The sequence below is a fragment of the Oncorhynchus keta genome, chromosome 24 (genome assembly GCF_023373465.1).
Source record: "Oncorhynchus keta strain PuntledgeMale-10-30-2019 chromosome 24, Oket_V2, whole genome shotgun sequence".
In the NCBI taxonomy this organism is placed as follows: Eukaryota; Metazoa; Chordata; class Actinopteri; order Salmoniformes; family Salmonidae; genus Oncorhynchus; species Oncorhynchus keta.
Window position 1 is genome coordinate 305,481 of NC_068444.1, and position 9,520 is coordinate 315,000.

General features: G+C 42.7%; 1 protein-coding gene across 1 annotated transcript in view; it reads right to left on the bottom strand.

Moving 5' to 3' along the window:
- Positions 1 to 7,460, bottom strand: part of klhdc3 (kelch domain containing 3) — a 166,218-nt gene extending 158,758 nt beyond the window's left edge. Inside the window, exon 1 of the mRNA XM_052477433.1 lies at positions 7,388 to 7,460. The gene's annotated coding sequence lies outside the window, so the exon portion shown is untranslated. The remainder of the gene's footprint in view (positions 1 to 7,387) is intronic.
- Between the last annotated feature and the right edge of the window lie 2,060 nt (positions 7,461 to 9,520).

Consider the following 9,520-nt stretch of genomic DNA (forward strand, 5'->3'; position numbering starts at 1 on the left):
AAGCAGAAAGCCTTGTTGACCGAGGCGTCCTGTTTGACATGAATCTGTTCTGTCCTCATGGGAAGAAAGGAACATTGTATGGGTCTTGTTTATTTTTGCAATGATGTGCTCTCACTTGTATTTGCTGGGTGACAGCTGATGTCTTCCATCCTCGTATTCTGTCAAAAGTCAAATAGGACACGTTCATTACACAATAACTATCAAAGCACATGTAAAAGGAAGAAGCAGATAAGCATCCAGTCTTGCATCAGACTATCCATGTTTGGAGTTCAGCAGTCATAAGTCCAGTCTGCAGCACAAGGTTGGCATCCTGACCAATATATTTATCAAATTTATTTTAGGTGCGCGCGCACACACACACACACACACACACACACTACAAGTCAAAAGTTGACACCTACTCATTGCAGGGTTTTTCTTTATTCTTACTATTTCCTACATTGTAAACTATTAAATAACACACATGGAATCATGTAAGCTAAAAAGGGTACACAGAGGAGACTGCATGAATCAGGCCTTCGTGGTCAAATTGCTGCAAAGAAACCACTACTAACGGTCACCAATAAGAAGAGAGAAGAAACACGAGCACTGGGCATTAGACCAGTGTAAATCTGTGCTTTGGTCTGATGAATCCAAATTAGAGATATTTGGTTCCAACCACTGTCTTTATGTGATGCAGAGTAGGTGAACCGATGATCTGTTGGTGACAAGGCACACTTAACCAGCATGGCTACCACAGCATTCTGCAGCGATACGCCATCCCATCTGGTTTGTGCTTAGTAGGACTATTATTTGTTTTTCAGCAGGACAATGACCCAACACACCTCCAGGCTGTGTATTTGCCATTTGACCAAGAAGGAGAGTGATGGAATGCTGCATCAGATGACCTGGCCTCCAAAATCCCCCGACCTCAACCCAATTGATATGGTTCAGGATGAGTTGGACAGCAGAGTGAAGGAAAAGCAGCCAACAAGTGCTCAGCATGTGGGAACTCCTTCAAGACTGTTGGAAAAGCATTCCAGGTGAAGCTGGTTGAGAGAGTGCCATGAGTGTGTAAAGCTGTCAAGGCAAAGGGTAGCTCCTTTGAAGAATCAAACATTTAGTTTAAACACTTTTTTGGTTACTACATGATTCCATGTGTGTAATTTCGTAATTCTGATATCTTCACAATTATTCTACAATGTTGAAAATCGAAAAGTAAACAAAAACCCTTGAATGATGTACATTTTTTGACTGGGTCTGTCTGTATAATCACACACACGCACAGTTTTTTCAACCACTCCACAAATTTCTTGTTAAACTATAGTTTTGGCAAGTCTGTTAGGATATCTACTTTGTGCATGACAAGTAATTTTTCCATTAATTGTTTAGACAGAATATTTCACTTATAATTACACTGTATAACAATTCCAGTGGGTCAGAAGTCTACATACACTTCATTAGTATTTGGTAGCATTGCCCTTAAATTGTTTAACTTGAGTCAAACGTTTCGGGTAGCCTTCCACAGACGGGCTTCCCACAATAAGTTGGGTGAATTTATGCCCATTCCTCCTGACAGAACTGATGTCTGCACACACTTTTTCAGTTCTGCCCACAAATTTTCTATAGGATTGAGGTAGGGCTTTGTGATGGCCACTTCAATACCTTGACTTTGTTGTCCTTAAGCCATTTTGCCACAAATTTGGAAGTATGCTTGGGGTAATTGTCCATTTGGAAGACCCATTTGTGACCAAGCTTTAACTTCCTGACTGTCTTGAGATGTTGCTTCAATATATCCACATACTTTTCCTCCCTCATGAAGCCATCTATTTCGTGAAGTGCACCAGTCCCTCCAGCAGCAAAGCAACCCCACAACATGATGCTGCCACCCCCATGCTTCACGGTTGGGATGGTGTTCTTCAGCTTGCAAGCCTCCACCTTTTTCCTCCACACATAACAATGGTCATCATGGCCAAACAGTTCTATTTTTATTTCATCAGACAAAAGGACATTTCTCCAAAAAGTACAATCTTTGTCCCCATGTGCAGTTGCAAACCGCGGTCTGGCTTTTTTTTAATGGTCGGTTTTGGTACAGTGGCTTCTTCCTTGCTGAGCGGCCTTTCAGGTTGTCGAAAAAGGACTCTTTTTAAGGACTTTTGTACCCGTTTCCTACAGCATCTTCACAAGGTCCGTTGCTGCTGTTCTGGGATTAAGGTCCGCTGTTCTGGGATTAATTTGCACCAAAGTACTTTGAGGTATCGAAGTATCTCGAGGAGACAGAACGCGTCTCCTTCCTGAGCGGTATGACGGCTGCGTGGTCCCATGGTGTTTATACTTGGGTACTATTGTTTGCACAGATGAAAGTGGTACCTTCAGGCATTTGGAAATTGGTCCAGACTTGTGAAGGTCGACAATTTTTTTTCTGAGGTCTTGGCTGATTTCTTCTGATTTTCCCATGATGTCAAGCAAAGAGGCGCCGAGTTTGAAGGTAGGCCTTGAAATCCATTCACAGGTTCACCTCCAATTAACTCAAATGATGTCAATTAGCCTATCAGAAGCTTCTAAAGCCATGACATCATTTTCTGGAATTTGCCAAGCTGTTTAAAGACACAGTCAACTTAGTGCATGTAAACTTCTGACCCACTGGAATTGTGATACAGTGAATTATAAGAGAAATAATCTGTCTGTAACCAATTGTTGGAAACATTACTTGTGTCATGCACAAAGTAGATGTCCTAACCAACTTGCCAAAATTATAGTTTGTTAACAAGACATTTGTGGATTGGTTGAAAAACGAGATTTAATGACTCCAACCTAAGTGTATGTAAACTTCCGACTGCAACTGTATATATTTTATTTTTTATTTTTATGTTACGTCTATTTAATAAAACTGCACAGAAAAGACCAGAATTAAAATGCTTTGCTTGCTTACCTGAAGTAGAAAAAAACTGTTTGTAAATCCTCCAGGTTTGACAGATTGTCATTTAATGCATCAACTGAGTTCCATGAATTTCAAAAAGTCCAACATTCCTAAAATGTCTCAAGACGTAGCACTATTTGACATGTCTTGAAGAAGCACAGAAAATGTCTCCGGACATTGCATTGACATGTCTTCAAAATGTTTAAGACGTTAGACATCTTGAGACGTCTCAATTGCATGTCTCAAGACATCTCAAGACCAAGGCGATGGGTATATATAATGTCTGTGTCCAGTTGCAGGTGGTTTGTTTGAATTTAGAAAATGCTCTGAAAACCCTCCATGAAGTAACGCGGTTTGGTCGATTTCAAATCTTTGATCTGAGACAGGTTGGTCCACCCCAAAGTGCCACGTCATGATAGACATCACCTGTCTCAATCAATGAAAGAAGTCAGAGGAAGACGCAAAGCGAGAGGTTTTACTCTGCCCATGAAAAATAAGCCTACAAAATGAATAATTTGTGTATGGAGGTCAATGAGAGTGTGGCAACAAAATAATTTAATTTCTAATATGCTCCTTGCTGGATTATTTGATCTAATAGAAGTTGTTAGGTTGTTACGAATAGGCACTGATAGGTAGCATTTCAGCAAAACTCTGAAAAAAAACCCGACTTGATATCAATGTTGTGCCTGTTATAGAGAGAGGACTCATCATGGATTTAACCCATTTTAACATGGACATTGAGGACTTCTACTAGGGGTGTGAACGTTTTAATGTTAAAATGTTTAAACGCAGTTGGGATCCTTAACGTTAAGAAAAATCCCTAACCGTTTTTTCAGGCAGTTATCACAAAACATAATTTCAGCGTTCTAGCCGACAGTCTATAAAGGCCTAGGGGAAGTTATAGCCGACAGGGTATAAAGTAGAGATCGACCGATTAATCGTTATCGGCTTTTTTGGTCGTTATCGGCTTTTTTGGTTGGAAAAATCATAATCGGTCGACCTCTAGTATAAAGGCCATGGGGAAGTTACAGCCGACAGGGTATAAAGGCCATGGGGAAGTTACAGCCGACAGGGTATAAAGGCCATGGGGAAGTTACAGCCGACAGGGTATAAAGGCCATGGGGAAGTTACAGCCGACAGGGTATAAAGGCCATGGGGAAGTTACAGCCGACAGGGTATAAAGGCCATGGGGAAGTTACAGCCGACAGGGCATAAAGGCCATGGGGAAGTTACAGCCGACAGGGTATAAAGGCCTAGGGGAAGTTACAGCCGACAGGGTATAAAGGCCTAGGGGAAGTTACAGCCGACAGGGTATAAAGGCCTAGGGGATGTTACAGCCGACAGGGTTTAAAGGCCTAGGGGAAGTTACAGCCGACAGGGTATAAAGGCCTAGGGGAAGTTACAGCCGACAGGGTATAAAGGCCTAGGGGAAGTTACAGCCGACAGGGTATAAAGGCCTAGGGGAAGTTACAGCCGACAGGGTATAAAGGCCATGGGAAGTTACAGCCGACAGGGTATAAAGGCCTAGGGGAAGTTACAGCCGACAGGGTATAAAGGCCATGGGGAAGTTACAGCCGACAGGGTATAAAGGCCTAGGGGAAGTTACAGCCGACAGGGTATAAAGGCCTAGGGGAAGTTACAGCCGACAGGGTATAAAGGCCATGGGGAAGTTACAGCCGACAGGGTATAAAGGCCATGGGGAAATTACAGCCGACAGGGTATAAAGGCCATGGGGAAGTTACAGCCGACAGGGTATAAAGGCCTAGGGGAAGTTACAGCCGACAGGGTATAAAGGCCTAGGGGAAGTTACAGCCGACAGGGTATAAAGGCCTAGGGGAAGTTACAGCCGACAGGGTATAAAGGCCTAGGGGAAGTTACAGCCGACAGGGCATAAAGGCCTAGGGGAAGTTACAGCCGACAGGGTATAAAGGCCTAGGGGAAGTTACAGCCGACAGGGTATAAAGGCCTAGGGGAAGTTGTATAACTCAAATAAAACCAGAGAGGAAGAAGAAGCCAACTTTAGGCTACTTAGTGAATTTGCAAGGCATGCAAAACATTGCGAGATGCAGATTACCAAAACATGAGCAGGCTTCTGCCGTCCTCTCCCTCGCACTGGCCTCGTGCTCTTCACTAATGGTGCCCGTGTCTGTTCAGTCTGGTCTGTTGAGTGTAGAATATCCTAGCCTATTTATGGCACTGATGTCGTCAGGCCAGAGTAGCATACCCTACGTTTCCTCTCACGCTTTTCAGACATAATAATGGAATGTGGCCCCTTGAAAGCGCCTCGGCTACGGCATGTCTGTCTCTTAGTGTTGGCTACACTACGTTTTTTAAATGCAGACAAAAAAAAAAACATTCTCTAGTGATTTAACTGACATTTGACATCAAGTAAAGTCCATCACTAGGCAGCCAGAACTGTCAATCAAATAATATTGAGCTGCTGCATGCAGCCTGCTTGACTACACGCAGACCACTCTCCTAAAAAAAGTACTTCAAAGTTTGTTAAATACTGTGACTTACCAAGACATTTAGTAGAAATAAAACACATCTAGCTATCATACGATAAGAAGAGCATAATACTGTCTGAAAAAGACCTGATGCAGCACTGTTTTTAATTGTCTGAAAAAGACCTGATGCAGCACTGTTTTTAATTGTCTGGAAAGTTGTCATATGTCACTATTGACATGTGACTGCGTTCTGTCTGAAGGCTTGAGGTAGTAATTTCATTGTCCAACCCTAGAGGTCAAACATACATCACATAATCATTATTCTGCATTGTGAATAGATGTGGAATTGTACGATTTTTGGTTTTAAAAAACGTCATGGTCATTCGAGTATCTTGTCACTATTATAGAAAGTCTTGAGAGAAGATGTAATATAGACAAGGCGGCAGCATACACATTTCTGAATTAATTCATGGAGCAAAAAACAATAATATTTTCTAAATTCCAAAGAAGCAACCTGAAACTGGACACAGACATTTTAGAAGGAAGATAGCGTTGCTAAGTTAAAGTCGGTTGAAAATGAACCTATCCTGTAAGGGTAGTGGAGAATCATATCTGTAGCTCTGATCCTCTCTCAACCAGTTTCTCTGCTGTTCCAACCACCTCTAACCTTAAACAGCGCTCATAAATAAACCCTCTGAGGATTCATACCCCCTTCTATTTCCAGATGACCTCATGGAGAAACACCACTACCACAGGTCACCTGCTAAAGCACGACTACCGACTGATTTCAGGAAATAACATGGTTCCTCAGCTATCTAGCGAGCATGATAGCGAGAAATATACGATCTCGCCAGATAGCTGCTAGCTAAGATCTGAGTTTCAAAATCTAGCTGGCTAAAAGTCTGTGTCAAAGCAGCATCAATGAGTTAGACACCTAACTTGCCTAAATATTCTGACATTTTTATTTAACCTTTAAATTAACTGTGCAATCAATTGGCATAGTCTAATTGACTTAAACAAATACATAAGTTTCTCTTAATTCAAATCAGAAAATCCATGGTTATTGATGGTTGTTTAGCTATGAAAGTGACCTGGTTAACTAATTGATCCTGTACCAGTGCTGCTAGCTGACCCTGCCTGACCCTCCCTGACCCTGCCTGACCCTGCTTGACCCTGCCTGACCCTCCCTGACCCTGCCTGACCCTCCCCCTGACCCTGCCTGACCCTGCTTGACCCTCCCTGACCCTGCTTGACCCTGCCTGACCCTCCCTGACCCTGCTTGACCCTGCCTGACCCTCCCTGACCCTGCCTGACCCTGCTTGACCCTCCCTGACCCTCCCTGACCCTGCCTGACCCTCCCTGACCCTGCCTGACCCTCCCTGACCCTGCCTGACCCTCCCACACTGCTGCCTCCTGCCCATTAGTAGGTCATGTTAACTAACGTTACCTGGTTAGAGTAGCAAACCAGCCAACTAGGTTGATTTTACTGATTAAAAATGTCCACACATTGGGAATAATACATTTAAAACACATCTGAATAATAAATGTTCACACATCTTTATAAAGTCCACGCAGCTTATTTTGACGACTTTTAGTAACTCCAGTACGAATAAACAGTCAACTGAGCAAATGTTCCTGGTTAACTAACAACTTCTAGTTAACTCACCTACATCTAGTTGTCTCTTAGCAAACACCTCATTCTGTATCAATAGAAGCCAGAAAGCTTCGTAAACCAGCTAGTTCGCCAACATTACCCTTAGTTCGGATATAACTAACTTTAGACAACATTGAACGCGACTAAAAACTAGTTAGAGAGGAAACGCATATACAACTTTGTCCAACTGTAAAGTAGCTTATTTGTGGCTAAATAGACAGCAACCCACACGGTGGCTAAGCTAACGACCAAACGGGAGATCTATTCAACCACTGAGATCACCAACTTCCACGGGTGAGCCAGATATATATATTTATATGTGTGTATTAATCACAGCTGTAACTCAGCGTATCAGCGCTAACATGTATGTTTGTTAACCGACGTTACCTTGGACTCTGGATCCACTCTCCTCTCAGCCCTTCTTCTGAGGTTTAACGGTGCTTGGCATCCAATGTGTTGCATTACCGCCCCCTACAAGACTGGAGTACAACTCCCTAAATACTTTACTTGAAGAACAAAAAAAGATGTCCTAAATAAATAGCCTACCATCTAATACTATACTCACCCTCTTCAAAATTATACAAAATCAAATGAACCCCCCCCTACTCCACTAATGAAAAGTATTTATTCCTACCTCATGCCATCACCCTGAAAGGATGAGACATCACCACTTAACACACCCTGTGTTCTGCTGTCAAGTCTCACACACCCAAACACCTCTCTGCAGCTGCCACCACAACCTCAGTCGATAACAGTTGAAAACCATTGCTATAAATGCTAAAAATCCAATCTTTACTGAAACTTATATCATTTTTTTGTCCTATCCCTCTGTACTGGTGGTCCTTCTGTAGCTCAGTTGGTAGAGCATGGCGCTTGTAACACCAGGGTAGTGGGTTCAATTCCCAGGACCACCCATACGTAGAATGTATGCACACATGACTGTAAGTCGCTTTGGATAAAAGCGTCTGCTAAATGGCATTTATTATTATATATTGTACTGGTATATCTCTACTACTCTCACCACTCCTCCCTTATAACCCATCTTCCTCTACTTTCTTCACTGCCTAAGCATATGACAACTTCTGGTCTACTCTGACCCTCTCTCGCACGGGACGTGTCTGATCCACCAGCTCCATGGGCATCCCTACAATTCACACATTCCACTACTTTCCCCAGTACTACACATTCCTTTGTCTCATGCCCTTCTGCACACTTCTCACACCTTGCACCCTCCCTCTTACACACTGCTGCCACATGCCCATAATCGTGACACCTGTAACACCGTAATGTATTCGGCACATACGCTCGTACAGGATAACTTATATATTATACTGCTCTTTGTCAAGTAAAGACTCAACTTCAAAACTCAAAAGAACAGACAATGACTCATTCATTAACAAACCAACTCCTCCTTTTTCCACCATCTTGATCTTTCTTTCTCTAGTGACTCCATTTCCACCGAGGCGTCCGCCCTCGACCGGCTACCTTGGCAACATTTACATTACATTTACATTTACATTTAAGTCATTTAGCAGACGCTCTTATCCAGAGCGACTTACAAATTGGTGCATTCACCTTATGACATCCAGTGGAACAGCCACTTTACAATAGTGCATCTAAATCTTAAAGGGGGGGGGGGGTGAGAAGGATTACTTATCCTATCCTAGGTATTCCTTAAAGAGGTGGGGTTTCAGGTGTCTCCGGAAGGTGGTGATTGACTCCGCTGTCCTGGCGTCGTGAGGGAGTTTGTTCCACCATTGGGGGGCCAGAGCAGCAAACAGTTTTGACTGGGCTGAGCGGGAACTGTACTTCCTCAGTGGTAGGGAGGCGAGCAGGCCAGAGGTGGATGAACGCAGTGCCCTTGTTTGGGTGTAGGGCCTGATCAGAGCCTGGAGGTACTGAGGTGCCGTTCCCCTCACAGCTCCGTAGGCAAGCACCATGGTCTTGTAGCGGATGCGAGCTTCAACTGGAAGCCAGTGGAGAGAGCGGAGGAGCGGGGTGACGTGAGAGAACTTGGGAAGGTTGAACACCAGACGGGCTGCGGCGTTCTGGATGAAAAGTCATGTTTAATGTTTTTTTAATCTAAAATCTAAAATATATTTTTATTTGCTTAACACTTTTTTGGTTACTACATGATTCCATATGTATTATTTTATAGTTTTGATGTATTCACTATTATTCTACAATGTAGAGAATAGTAAAAATAAAGAAAAACCCTTGAATATGTCCAAAATGTTGATATACAGTGAGGGAAAAAAAGTATTTGATTGATGTTGATTTTGTACATTTGCCCACTGACAAAGAAATAATCAGTCTATAGTTTAAATGGTAGGTTTATTTGAACAGCGAGAGACAGAATAACATTTTAAAAATCCAGAAAAACGCATGTCAAAAATGTTATAAATTGATTTGCATTTTAATGAGGGGAATAAGTATTTGACACCCTCTCAATCAGAAAGATTTCTGGCTCCCAGGTGTGTTTTATACAGGCAACGAGCTGAGATTAGGAGCACAGTCTTA